The 12,643-nt window shown below is 38.9% G+C and overlaps 1 long non-coding RNA gene across 2 annotated transcripts in view; it reads right to left on the bottom strand.

The window, feature by feature from the left end:
* LOC134760931 (uncharacterized) overlaps positions 1-12,643 on the bottom strand; it is a 141,757-nt gene that overhangs the window by 117,674 nt on the left and 11,440 nt on the right. For both annotated transcript variants that reach the window (XR_010139059.1, XR_010139060.1), the window contains exon 4: positions 5,905-6,077. This is a non-coding gene — a long non-coding RNA (uncharacterized LOC134760931). The remainder of the gene's footprint in view (positions 1-5,904; positions 6,078-12,643) is intronic.

Raw genomic sequence — 12,643 nt, 5'->3', positions numbered from 1 at the left:
TAATATTTTTGGCCATCTTTCTGCTTCCAGACTCAGTGCTAGGACATTTTATTTGGTTTATTTTATTTAATTCTGATGACAAAGTTGTAAGGTAGATGTGGTAGGCAGATTCTAAAGCTGGCCCCCAAAAGCTTTCACCCAAATCTCTGGAGCCTGTGAATGTGATGTGATACCACTCCCATGATTGTGTTGTGTTATATGGCACAGCTGATTCTGAAACAGGGAGATTACCTGGGTGGGCTGACCTAATCACACGAGCCCTTGTTAGAAGACAACTTTCTCTGGCAAGTGACATAAGAAGTCATGGAGATTTGTGGGCCGGGCACAGTGGCTCACTCTTGTAATCTCAACACTTTGGGAGGCTGAGGCAGGTGGATCACGAGGTCAGGAGTTTGAGACCAGCCTGACCAACATGGTGAAACCCCGTCTCTACTAAAAATACAAAAATTAGCTGGGCATGGTGGCACGTGCCTGTAATCCCAGCTACTCAGGAGGCTGAGGCCGGAGAATTGCTTTAACCGGGGAGGTGGAGTTTGCAGTGAGCCCTTATCGTGCCACTCCATTCCAGCCTGGGTGACAGAGAGAGACTCCATCCCCCCCTCAACCAAAAAAAAAGAAGTCATGGAAATTTGTAGCCTGAGAAGGATTCAACTCTCTGTTGGTAGCTTGAACATGTAAGAAGCCACATGAGAAGTAATGTAGCAACCTTAATGTGTTGAGAAAAGCCCTGGAATGACAGCCAGCAAAGAAACAAGGACCTGGGCCCTGCAACTACAAGGAAATGGAGTCTACCAACAACCTGAATGAGCCTAGAAGTGGATTTTTTTCCCGGAGCCTTCAGCTAAGAGGCCAGCCAGCCAGCACCTTGATTTCACCCTTGAGACCCTACCTAGAACAACCAGGTGAGCCCACATGATTTCTGACCTACTGAACTATGTGACCTATTAGACGGGTATTGTTTCAAACTGCTGCCTTTGTAGTGATCCGTTAAGCAGTAACAAAAAATGAATACCATAGAAATCAGGTGATATGGTTTGGCTGTTGTCCCCTCTAAATCTGGTGTTGAAATGTAATCTCCATTGTTGGAGGTGGGGCCTGGTGGGAGGTGTTTGGGTCATGGGGGCGGATACCTCATGAATGCCTTGGTGCTGTCCTGAAGATAATGAGAGAGTTCTTGCTCTGAGTTCATGCAAGATCTGGTGGTTTAAGAGTGTGGCACCTCCCAACCCTCCCACTCCCGTTCTTGCCATGTGACACTGCCTGCTCTCCTTTGCCTTCTGCCATAACTGTAAGTGTCCTGAGGCCTCCATCAGCAGCAGAAGCTGGAGCCATGCTTGTATAGCCTGCAGCACCCTGACCCAATTAATTCTCTTTTCTTAATAAATTACCCAGCCTCAGGTACTTATTTATAGTGACACAGAATGGACTGACACATCAGGAAAATGAGATGTGGGCAATAATTGTCTTTTTCTCTTTCAATTTATTTTTCAATCTGTCATTTTTTTTCTTTCTTTCCCTATTTGAACCAGAAAGACGTATTCTTTTTTAGCATTCTTGTCTCTATATCGGAGGTTGGCTTATGGATCCACTGCCTGTTTTTGTAAATAAAGTTTTATTAGAACATACCCACACCCACTCATTTGCATATTGCCCAGGCTGCTTTCACACTACATCTGTAGAGTTGAGTGGCTGAAACAGAGGCCATGTGGTTCACAAACCTGAAAATGTTTACTCCATGGCCTTTTACAGAAAAACTTCACTGAGCCTGCTCTATCTTAGAATGGAGTGGCTTCCCCAGAAGACATCACTCTGGGGATGTAGAGTGGACCAAACTGAGTTTTTACCTCTCACCAGGGGAAGCACAGAGCTAAGACACTCCATAACATGTTCCAATGATGCATGATTATAGAAAGGTGAGGTTTCTGAACTTCCTCTCCCCAATACTTTTTTTAATATTTACTTCTGTACTCTTAGATTTCTTTATTATAAATTTTGTTAACCATATATTCTGCCTTACCATCTTTCTTTTCCCCTTTACCCTTTTCATTAACTCAGAGGGTAAGTGCTTGTGGCATTGAGAAGAGGTGCCTCAGGCTATTTAGTGAGTCAGTATCAATGGTGTGTGTACTAACAGTAGATGTCAGCATTATCATTGGTTGGGATGCCAATCACACAGGACACTGAAGGGAAAGTGAAAATGCCATTCTTCCGGTGACAAGTTTGTTTTTTAGAAACAGCTTGGAACAAACTCATGCTTGACACATAATAAACCTCCCTGGACATCAGCTAGGGTGACAGCCATCACTTATGCATGGGAAGAAAATGGTTGAGAAATTCCTGGAAGCATCACCAGGAAGTTTAACTTAACTGCCACGTTTTGAGATAATCTTTCCACTATTATGACTAAAAATATTTGAAGAAAAAGATCACATAGAAGGAAAAACTTTGTTTTTATGTGGTGATATTTATGTCGGTTTTCCATTAGAGAAAATTCATGAGTTGCTGCTAAACAATTAAAAAGAGAGTCACATATTAAAAATGGCACTTCACATCTGGGGTCTTCCTCCCTAAAACTCATAACCCCACCCCAGTCATGAGAAAAACATCAACTCTTTAAAATACCCACGCAGTACTTCTCAAAACTGTTAAGGTCATCCAAAATAAGGAAAATCTCGGAAACAATCACAAGTCTAGAGAATTCTAAGAAGACATGATGCTTACATCTAATGTGTTATCCTGGACCAGATAAAATACATTACAAAAAAAGTAGGAAAATCTAAAACAAGTTTGGACTTCAGTAAATAAGAACGTATGCATATTGGGTTATTATTGGTGGCAAATATACTATATTAATGTAAGATATTAAGAATGGTGAAATTAAAAATAGCAAAGACAGAGATTCAACCTAAATGCCCGATAGAATGGGTAAAGAAAATGTGGTACATACATACCATGGAATACTATGCAGCCATAAAAAAGAACAATATCATGTCCTTTGTAGGGACATGGATGGAGCTGGAGGCCATTATCCTTAGCAAACTAATGCAACTAATGCAGGAACAGGAGACCAAATGCTGCATATTCTCACTTGTTAGTGGGAGCTAAATGATGAGAACAGTTGGACATATAGAGGAGAACAACACACACTGGAACCTACTACAGGGTGCAGGGTGGGAGGAGGGAGAGGATCGGGAAAAATAGCTAATGGCTACTGGGCTTAATACCTAGGAGGCAAAATAATCTGCACAACAACCCCCCATGACACGAGTTTACCTATGTAACAAACCTGCACACGTACCCCTGAACCTAAAATAAAAGTTAAAACAAAAAGAATAGGGGAAATGGGGTAGGAAATAGGTGGGAATTCTCTGTGTTATCTTCACATCTGCCTTGTAAATCTAAAACTCTCCTAATATAAAATACTTATTTAAAATAAGTGTTATGTGTGTATGAATTTAAGAAAAACCTCATAGGTTATACATCAAACTGGGAATGTTTGCCTTTGGAAAGGGAAATACGACTTGGGCCAGGAAGGATGGAGGGTGAGAGGAAATTCATCCATTTCACTCTGTATGTTTCTGCAGTATTTGGATATTTTAGATGGACTAAGTGATCATATATGAATTCTGTACCCGACAAAACAGCATGAGTACATGTAGTTTGGTCCTATCCAAAATTTGTAATCAACCTGTTTATAGGCATGAAGTGAAAAGTCTGAATTAATTTTAGAATGTCTCATACAAATCCAAGGAGATCTGAAAAGATGGGGGAAAGCATGATAGCGGTAAACTTTGAAGTCCTTACTTTATTTATGCATTTTGCCTCATCTTATCACAATGAATATTTCTAATGATGAGAAGACCTTTGTTTTATTTAAAAATGTTGTTTTCAAAGTCCTAGGTGACTTGAGTACATTTCCCAAACCTCAGTTTTTTTCATCTATAAGAAGACGAGGATTTGTTACATAATATATTAGGTCCCTGCCAACTCTATTTCCAAGGAGGTTGGCACCAAACTTTGGATTAAAAGCTTCATTGTGGTTTGTCCTTAGCTGACTTGAAGTCATGCTGAAGAAGACTGACTTCAAGTCAACTCATCTTAAACCACAGCCTTTGTCTTTGAGGTTAAATTCATTCAGTGTACACATTTGTTTATTGAAAACTTTGACTTCCCAAGTAGTTCTGAGAAATGATCAAGGTGACTGGGGATTTGGGGTAAAGATCTTGTGGTCTCTAGTTAAGGTTAGTTTAGGTAAGTACCTGCTATTCCAGACCAGCACTACATCTGTGGTATAAAATCCTAAGATTTTACAGAGAATCAATTCTATTAATGGTGATATTGGGTGGATGCGGAGGCCCAGGAAATCTCATTCTGTCAACGTTGCTTAACCACACCAACTGTAAGTAGAGCTACACTGTCTGTATACAGTAGCCAGTAGCCACATGTGGCTATTCAACATTTGAAGTGTGGCACTTCCAAATGTGCCGCAAATGTAAAATGCACACTGGTCTCAAAGACTAAAAATTTAAAAAGTGGAATGTAAAGTATCTCATCAGTATTTTTGTATTGACTGCATGTTGAAATTATAATATTGGGGATATACTGGGTTCAATAAAATAAACTATAAAAATAATTTCATTAGTTTCTTTTTCCTATTTCAATGTGGCTACTAGACATTTTAAAATTATATAGATACATCCAATTTTGACTTATGTTGTAATTCTATTACACGAAGATGACTTAGAAGAACCATAGAAAATTTTCAAGCACCATTTCAAGTACCGGTTCTAATTTTCACAGAAAACTTTCAGATACAATTCAGGAAATTTTTTTAGGATTCTGGGTATGCCTATATAAACATTAGGGTACTTTAGCTAATCTTTACATATTTCTTCTAAATATCCCAGCATGTTAATGGAGGAGGAGGGGGCAACAAGCAAAACCACTTCTCATTTAAAAGGAAGGTAGCATTTGAAAGAAAGACAAATTTGTTTGAATTCCAGTTTTTCTAGGGGTCTCCAGTTTTACAGCTGGCTGTAAAAAAATACACATGCATTCTCTTTCAAGGGAGTGTCTGGTCTTTATATTCAAATGAGTATCGGTCTGCCTTGCAGAGTACTAGACTTTCCTGACCAATAACCTAAAACCGGTAGTAGCCCCTAAGGCTTCCCAAGGATCATAGCATAGGTCCCAGAAGCTAAGAGCACGCACGGACTTGAGGTCTGGCCCAGACAGGGCATTCTAGCTTTCTTGCAGGCAAGGAGAGTGAGTTTCCGTGCAGTCTCGCAAACATTCCAGGATCCTGTACAAAACTGTCCTGCCATTGGATGAGTATTTCTACTGCACCCTTGCCCCCTCCCTGCAGTCATACCACCTGTTTGCTCTGTGACTCACCTCCCTCAGGCATTCCCTGCTCTTCAGCCTCCCCACGCTCCAGTGCCTGCAATGAACTCAGAAGTCTACGAGAGATAAAAACACCTAACAGCCCTCTGCTCACAAACATGTGGTCTCCATGGGAAAAATGGCAGAGCTATGACAAATATGAGACATGTTATAATATTAGTAGCAGTAGTGGTATTTTTTGCCTAAAGGTTACTCCAGTGTTCTATTTCTTAACTTCAGCGCATGATGTAGAGCTTTCAACCTAGCTCCTAACTGTAAAGCTTATTAGTTATGGCACTTGCCCATTTAACCAATTTTAAATAAGTGAGTTATTCCTGGCTTCAGTATTTATTTATCCCAGCAAATAATGAGGAAAATGCTGCTATGATGAAGCAATTGGCTTTTGCAGAAGTTATGACTTGTCTGTCTTCCGTATGCTTTTACAACATGTTCTCATTTCTATAATGGTTCAAATTATCTGGTAAGTGCCAAGGTCACACTGAGTTCATATTTTGGAAATACCTGTATAAATACAGTCTTGTGAAATGGCCTTCTTTTCCCTTGCGGGGATGAGGAACTGTGGGCAGATTGCGGCTGATTCATGCCTCAGTGCACCATTTTATCAAATGAACTAGAGTGTCCGCTTCAACTGACTGACCTCAAGCCGAATCTTAATTGAGAAGATAGATGAAGACCTGATAAAGATGGGTTAAAAGATTACTTTTATAAATACCAAAAATTCACAATGCAAAAAACCTCATTCTGAATATGGCCCCCACATCCTATTAGCATACTCTGTAGACAAAGGGCATATTTCATTGTTGGTCTTAGGTATCCCTGTAACGCGTCCTATTTTCCTTCGGTTCCTGCCATTTTAGTCAGTAGTACTAAGGCACACCCTGTTGCAGGAAGCAGCTCCATAAACCAAAGTCTTATTATCACTTACTGGGTCAAATGGTCAACTACTGAGTCTCAACATTTCCGAAATCCCAATACTCTTTTTTTTATTGGTAATTTGAGTAAGCATCTTCATCTGAAAATCTATTACAAATATATTTAAAACCAATTCAATTTTGTTCATAATTAGTCTCCTCCCCCTCTAGCCCTTGAGTTGTCTGGAAGCCCAGAGATATTATCAGTTTAGGAAACTATTCTCACAGGGAAAGATTCCACAGAGCTACTTGTTGCAGTGTGCAAAGGTGAACTAATATGCAAAAGACCATTTTTCGAAGGGTAGAGAATACCACTTAAAATACCTGTCAAACCCTTGCTTTATACCTTTATTTATTTAGAAGTCAGGGTAGAAAATCTACTTTGGTAAAACGTTAGTTTAATTATCATGGAAACCACTCATAAAAAGAAAAGGTATTGACTTTCTCTCCTCCAATTTCTATCTCAAAATAAAATATCATTAAATTCTCCTCCCAGGCCATGACTCAATAATTCCTCCACCTGCCTTGGGGTCCTTTGAGTTCTCACTTTCCCTTCAGCTCCCAGGAAGTCTTAATTACCCCCTCCAACTTGTGCCTGCTTGCTCTGAATTACATGATACTTCGGGCACCCCCCATCTGTCAAGTATTACATGCAACCTGATATCGCCACCTCATTTTCATATGAATATTTTGTCTCTGTTCTCACTTGCATTCTCCTTAAGAGCATAGAATGTGTTTTATTCATATTTTATCATCCATGCACAGGGCTATGTACAGGAATGTGCCCAATTCAACTCAAAAGGAAAAATAATTCAAATCATTTATTATAAGATGCATGCTTAGAGGTTACTGAGAAGACTGTGCCATTAAAGTCATTTGAAACACTCATGGAGGAACACTTGAACTCCTCCGGCTAATACCTCATGGGATTTTCAACATCTTGTGTTATAACTACATTCTTTGCTGTAAAGGACACTGGTTATGTTTGTGCAGTTGTTTATGATGTGTGCCAATTTTTCACATTAATGGGGCTGCTTAGTTATGCCTGGGACATGCATTGCAGTATAGACACCTGATGGAGTAACCTTAATATTTTATGGCTTATACTTCATAAAGTGATGTCTGGAGGAGCAACTGTCCACCTCAACTTCAATTATCCCATTGCCTATTTCTGACTTTCTAGCTGTAAGACAAATAGAAATATGCCTTTTCACCCAGAATGGTCATCTCAGAAAAATATATGGGGAATTTTCGGGGAACATGAGGTAAGCATTAAAACTTTATTCTCAAGATAACTAAACATAAGCAGAGTAGTCATACTTTGAGAATGATTAGAAAATACATCTAGTGACATTTTACCTTTAAGTTCAACTTTTTTCCTGTAAGTAGCTGTAAGATTAAATCTAGAACAAATAACTCTCTAAGCACATGAGTAGCCATTTTTACTAGATTTCAAGAGTTTGAAGTAAGGCAATTTTGGTCCCTGGTGATTAAAGTAGGGGCACTGAAGTTCATCTCAAACCTTTTTGTGTTTCTAGAAAGTGATCTGTTTATAACATGTGCTGATATAATCCAGTATCCAGGTAGAACAATTATGTTGTTATCTAATGTTGCATAAGAAAACATTCAGTATGTTTTAATACACATGTTCATGATGATATTACTTAAGAACATTGGGGTATTATGTTTCCTTATAAACTAAAAAGAATTCTGTTACATTTCAGGCATAGTTAGGTATCAGGCTCCCTAAAGAAGTAAAACATTCTCAATTCCAAGACATTGTGGTCACCAGGCACTTTCATAGTAGGACAATAATGTATTTGAACAAAGTAGAAATCCTCAAATGTTTTGCAGTCGTAAATGACTCAAATAACTGAAAGTGTCTTACAGGATAGCAACTCACAAGCGCTATCCTTTCCAATATGTCTTTAAATATTAAATGTCCTATGGTTTATAGATAACGTTAGTGAATGTTTGTCAACCAAGTTCCCAAAGATAGCAGCACTTTCACTCACCATCTTCCCACTCCTCCTTCCTCATTCCCTTCTTTATAGATGCCAGCCACATTATGTACAAAATGATGTTGTTTCTAGCTCGATGCATTTTAGTAAGATATAGACAGTAGCTAATATTGCAGAGGAAATTATATTTGCATAATTATATTTTGTGTGAAAAAAGATAATATTTGGACTGTGGGAGAAAAAAGAAATCAGGGAGTCCCTAAAGAAAACCATTTAATGGATACTCCGTCACCTACCCTTGACTTCCCTGCTGTTCTCCCATTGACCCCATTTCTTCTGTGTGTTCAGTGATATCTACCTTTGCTCCACTCAGCCCTGGACTTCAGGGGAAGTGCATGAGATCCCGGGCTTACCCATGAGTCTAATCAGAAAAAGGACTGGTGCGGGCCAGGATTTCAGCTGGGAGGGGCAATGGGTAGCCAGATGCTCCGGGTTTTTTGGCTGGAGGTTGGGAACAATCTCTGGAGATCGCCACAGTGGGCCACACAGATGTCATTCTCCACATGCACCAGACATCTAAAAAGTCTTAAAAGCAACTGAAGAAATCTGGGTCTACTGCCTTTGAAAGCAATTGGTTCCAGAATGTCATGAGACCCATTCAGGCTAACGTGAATAAGACGTTGCATAATGTATTCTAAGGAAAGTGTCTTAGCTGCTTAAGCAGAACCACACAATGAGACAGCCTTTCTTTTTTCTGACACTGTGTGTGCCTTGTCTTGAAATGTTCCTGTTATCTCTCTAGCAGGCATGCAACTGACGACTATATTCTCAGAATTTCATCAACAAAACTCAACATTTTAAAACAGTTTCCAAAGGAAGAAATAATAATCTTTTTTTCTGAGTACCACAAAGCACCAAGACTAAATGAGTGGAAATAGCAAAATTATATTTTCATTTAAAGTACACTGAAACATTCCGAGTGTTCCTTTTTCTTAATATGCTTCTGGGAGAAGGAACTGTTATATAACTAACTGAAGCTCTAAGATTAATGTAGAACTGAATTCACAATTTGTTCCTGTCAAAGCTCTTCCATTAGCTTAAACACATATCCCAAATATAAACCCCGTATATCAGAGTTCAGTTCCCATTTGTGATAGAATTAAATTAGAATTAGAAATGGATGGGTTGTTCTTTGTTTGTAGTGTTCTTTGTTTGGGAGATATTTAAATTTTTGTTGATATAGCAAAGTAGTTTTGACAAAAAATTCTCATTCTTATTTGATCTATAAGAGCTTAATTCCTTTTATTTTTTTCACCTGGAAATCAAATGCCAACCTAACCCATACACGTCTCAAACTGCAATTGGATACTTTTGGGTTTTCATCCACAAACCACATTGCCGGGTTTTTGTTGTTGCATGTTTGTTTGTTTTACCATCTTCAAGTGGCCTTTGTCAGTTCCTTCTCTATTTTGGGTAACTGTGATGAGAATAGGAATTGTTGTATTATTCCACCATAGCATTGAGGCCATTTAATCTAATTTAAGGTACAATTTTTTTTTCAACTCTGTTTTCTCTAGACCTTGGGCTTCATTAAGGTGCCTCAAAGCTAATAAAGAGTGGAATTTGGAGACAAAAGGAGTCAAATCCATCTCTGGGTCCATTAGCCATCACTTTCACTCTCATCTCAAAGACTATTAATAATAGTTCAGTTCACTGCTATGAGCATAATTTTGAAAGACTTCACTGAGCTATTAAGAATTTCTTGATCTGATCCAATTTTCCTCGAAAAGTACTTCTGTTTTTTTCTGTTCTTGTCTACAGTATTTCAAGGAAGATATTTCCTCTCATTTACAGTAATGACTTCTCTTTGTGCATGTGTTTTCTCACCTTGACTGTTTTGCCCAACACCTAAATCAATTATAGCTGCACGAATCTCCGAGCATGAAATGAGTTTTTGGAGTTGCTTTTCTCTCAGCCACCAAAAGAAATCCACCCTCAAAAATGAGCTGCCACTGAGCAAAGCGTTTTAAAAGGTTGAAGATATTTGATAAACATGACACGAAAACATTCAATTAAAATTGGTCAAGTGACTGTAACAGACAGGAAAACAGAAACTGGGGATTTGTTAAATTAGATTAGACCTTAGACTCTCAGTCCATAATACCCTTTAGGGTATCCTTGACAATGTTCTAAACATCCAGTTTCATAATGAGGCAGAAATTTTCTGATAATTAACCTGATAGTGTATTGGAAATGGAAATAGGAGAAAGTTCTGGACCTCAATGGACCAAAATCTTATATTATTTAACATGTTTTATAAGCTTTTTTCTTTTCATGCTACATCCTTATATAGCTGTATCTTCTGTCTAATACAGTAATCAGTAGCAGCAACCTAAGGTGATTTATATTTATATTTAAATACGTTAAAATTAGATGAAATTAAAATTAATTTCTCAGTCTCACTGGCCCCATGTGAAGTGGTCAATAATCCCATTTGGCCACCATATTGGACAGTACAGATACGCAGATTCTTGATCATCACAGAAGGTTCTGTTGGGCAGTGCTGCTACACAGGATGGAATCATACCTGAGGATAAGTCTCAAAACTTGGGTTTCTGCTGTGTGGGGTGAGCCTTTGATCACCTTCTATCAAGTTAGTAACAATCTCTGTAATGTGTATGCAAACATATTTCTGCAATGCATTGCAACATTCTTCTTCAGTTCTAACCATTCAGCAGCTCCTCTGACCCACTGAATACCTGAACATTCCTCCAACTGGCATTGGAGTCTTCCTCAGATGTTTGCAATCCCCACCTCCAGCATTAGTCTTCCATCCTCATTCTGCATTCACCCTTGCTCTAGCCACATGGGATTGTTCACTCTTTTCCAGACATGGCCCATGTCTGGCTTTTAGTCCTTGCTCCTACTAGGCCAATAGAAATTTTGCTTCCTTTCCTATCTCCTTCAGCTTTCTCTTCTTAACAGAGTATTTACCTGTTTCTTTAGAGTCAAGTGTGATTTTCCCAATTTCAATCCCTGAATCATTGAATGAATTCATTTAAGTGCATGTGGCTTATTCTCCTTTGCATTTCAATGATTAGTAAACCTGCCTTATAGGTCCAATTACCTTAGAAGTTCATAGATCCCCCTGGGTCTTACACTTCAGCATCTCTCTGTGCCTTGCACATTTCAGGCATTCAATCAACATATTTGGAACTACATTTCATTTAAGCACCAAAATAACTCCTTGAAACTCACTTTAATTTTAAATTAATAAAATAATAAAAAACTGTTAACTTTATGCACTCTTACAATTGCTATAGGATAATACCACAGAAGAAAAATTAAAACTTAAAAATTACTGCTATTATAATTTTATAATCAGATGCCACTCACTGTTTATATGATGGATAGTATCACTGTAGGACTTTCAACTTTTTAATATCTCCCAATGAAGCCTTGAGTGTTGGGATTAAGAATATTTTGGTGGATGGCTGACATAAACCCCTTCTTTTTGTCTCTGTCTCTATTTCTCTCTCTCCTTACACACACATACACAAGCGTATCTTTTTCTTTCTCTGCCTTTGCATGTGTGCATAGCTGCATCTTCTCTCTCTGTCTGCTTCTCCCTCACTTTCTCTTGCACTGTTTCCTTGTTATTTTTTTACTGTTTTACTCTCCTCAGCAAATCCTTGTAATTCTCATCACAGTTCTTCACTGAAGCGGCCTGCTCTGTATGCTTCACTGAAGCGGCCTGCTCTGTATGCTTCACTGTCTCCCTTTTTTTTTTTTTTTCTCTAATTCCCTTCTACATGGTTGAATGCCTGGACTCTGAAGGTCTGTCCTGGTCTGCTCTCTCCCAGTAAAGCAGTACACCCTCACAGCATGGCCCCATACAGCCCAGGTTCTCCTGGCCATCCAGGGATAGTTTGGCCCTCCCTGAGGTCTGCTTCCAGGCCTTGCCTGGGCTAGGCAGACTGAGCCCTTCCCTGCTGGGTTCCAGAGGCTAGACTTTAGATGACATGGAAGAAAGACTCAAGGTACACTCAAATATGAATTCAGGATCAGCCAGAGCCTTCCAGGACAAAATTCTGGGAAATTTGGGAAAGACAACAGGTAAACCTCACAGGACTAAAACACGTCAATCTGTATAGCTGCTTAGTACAGCACTTCAAAATCCCAGGCTCACTGCAAACTACAGCTCTCCAGGCTTTAAGCTGTGCCTTGATCATTGTCAAGTGCATTTCAATAAATTTTATTTCACTCTTTAAAATACTTGACGATGATGATATAAAAGGAAAGCTGACAGTTCTAAAACACGCATTTTATAAATGTATATGTATAGTGATAAACGGCCTGTCACACAGG

Source organism: Pongo abelii, chromosome X (assembly GCF_028885655.2).
Source record: "Pongo abelii isolate AG06213 chromosome X, NHGRI_mPonAbe1-v2.0_pri, whole genome shotgun sequence".
NCBI lineage: Eukaryota > Metazoa > Chordata > Mammalia > Primates > Hominidae > Pongo > Pongo abelii.
This window is presented reverse-complemented; position numbering and strand designations above follow the sequence as displayed.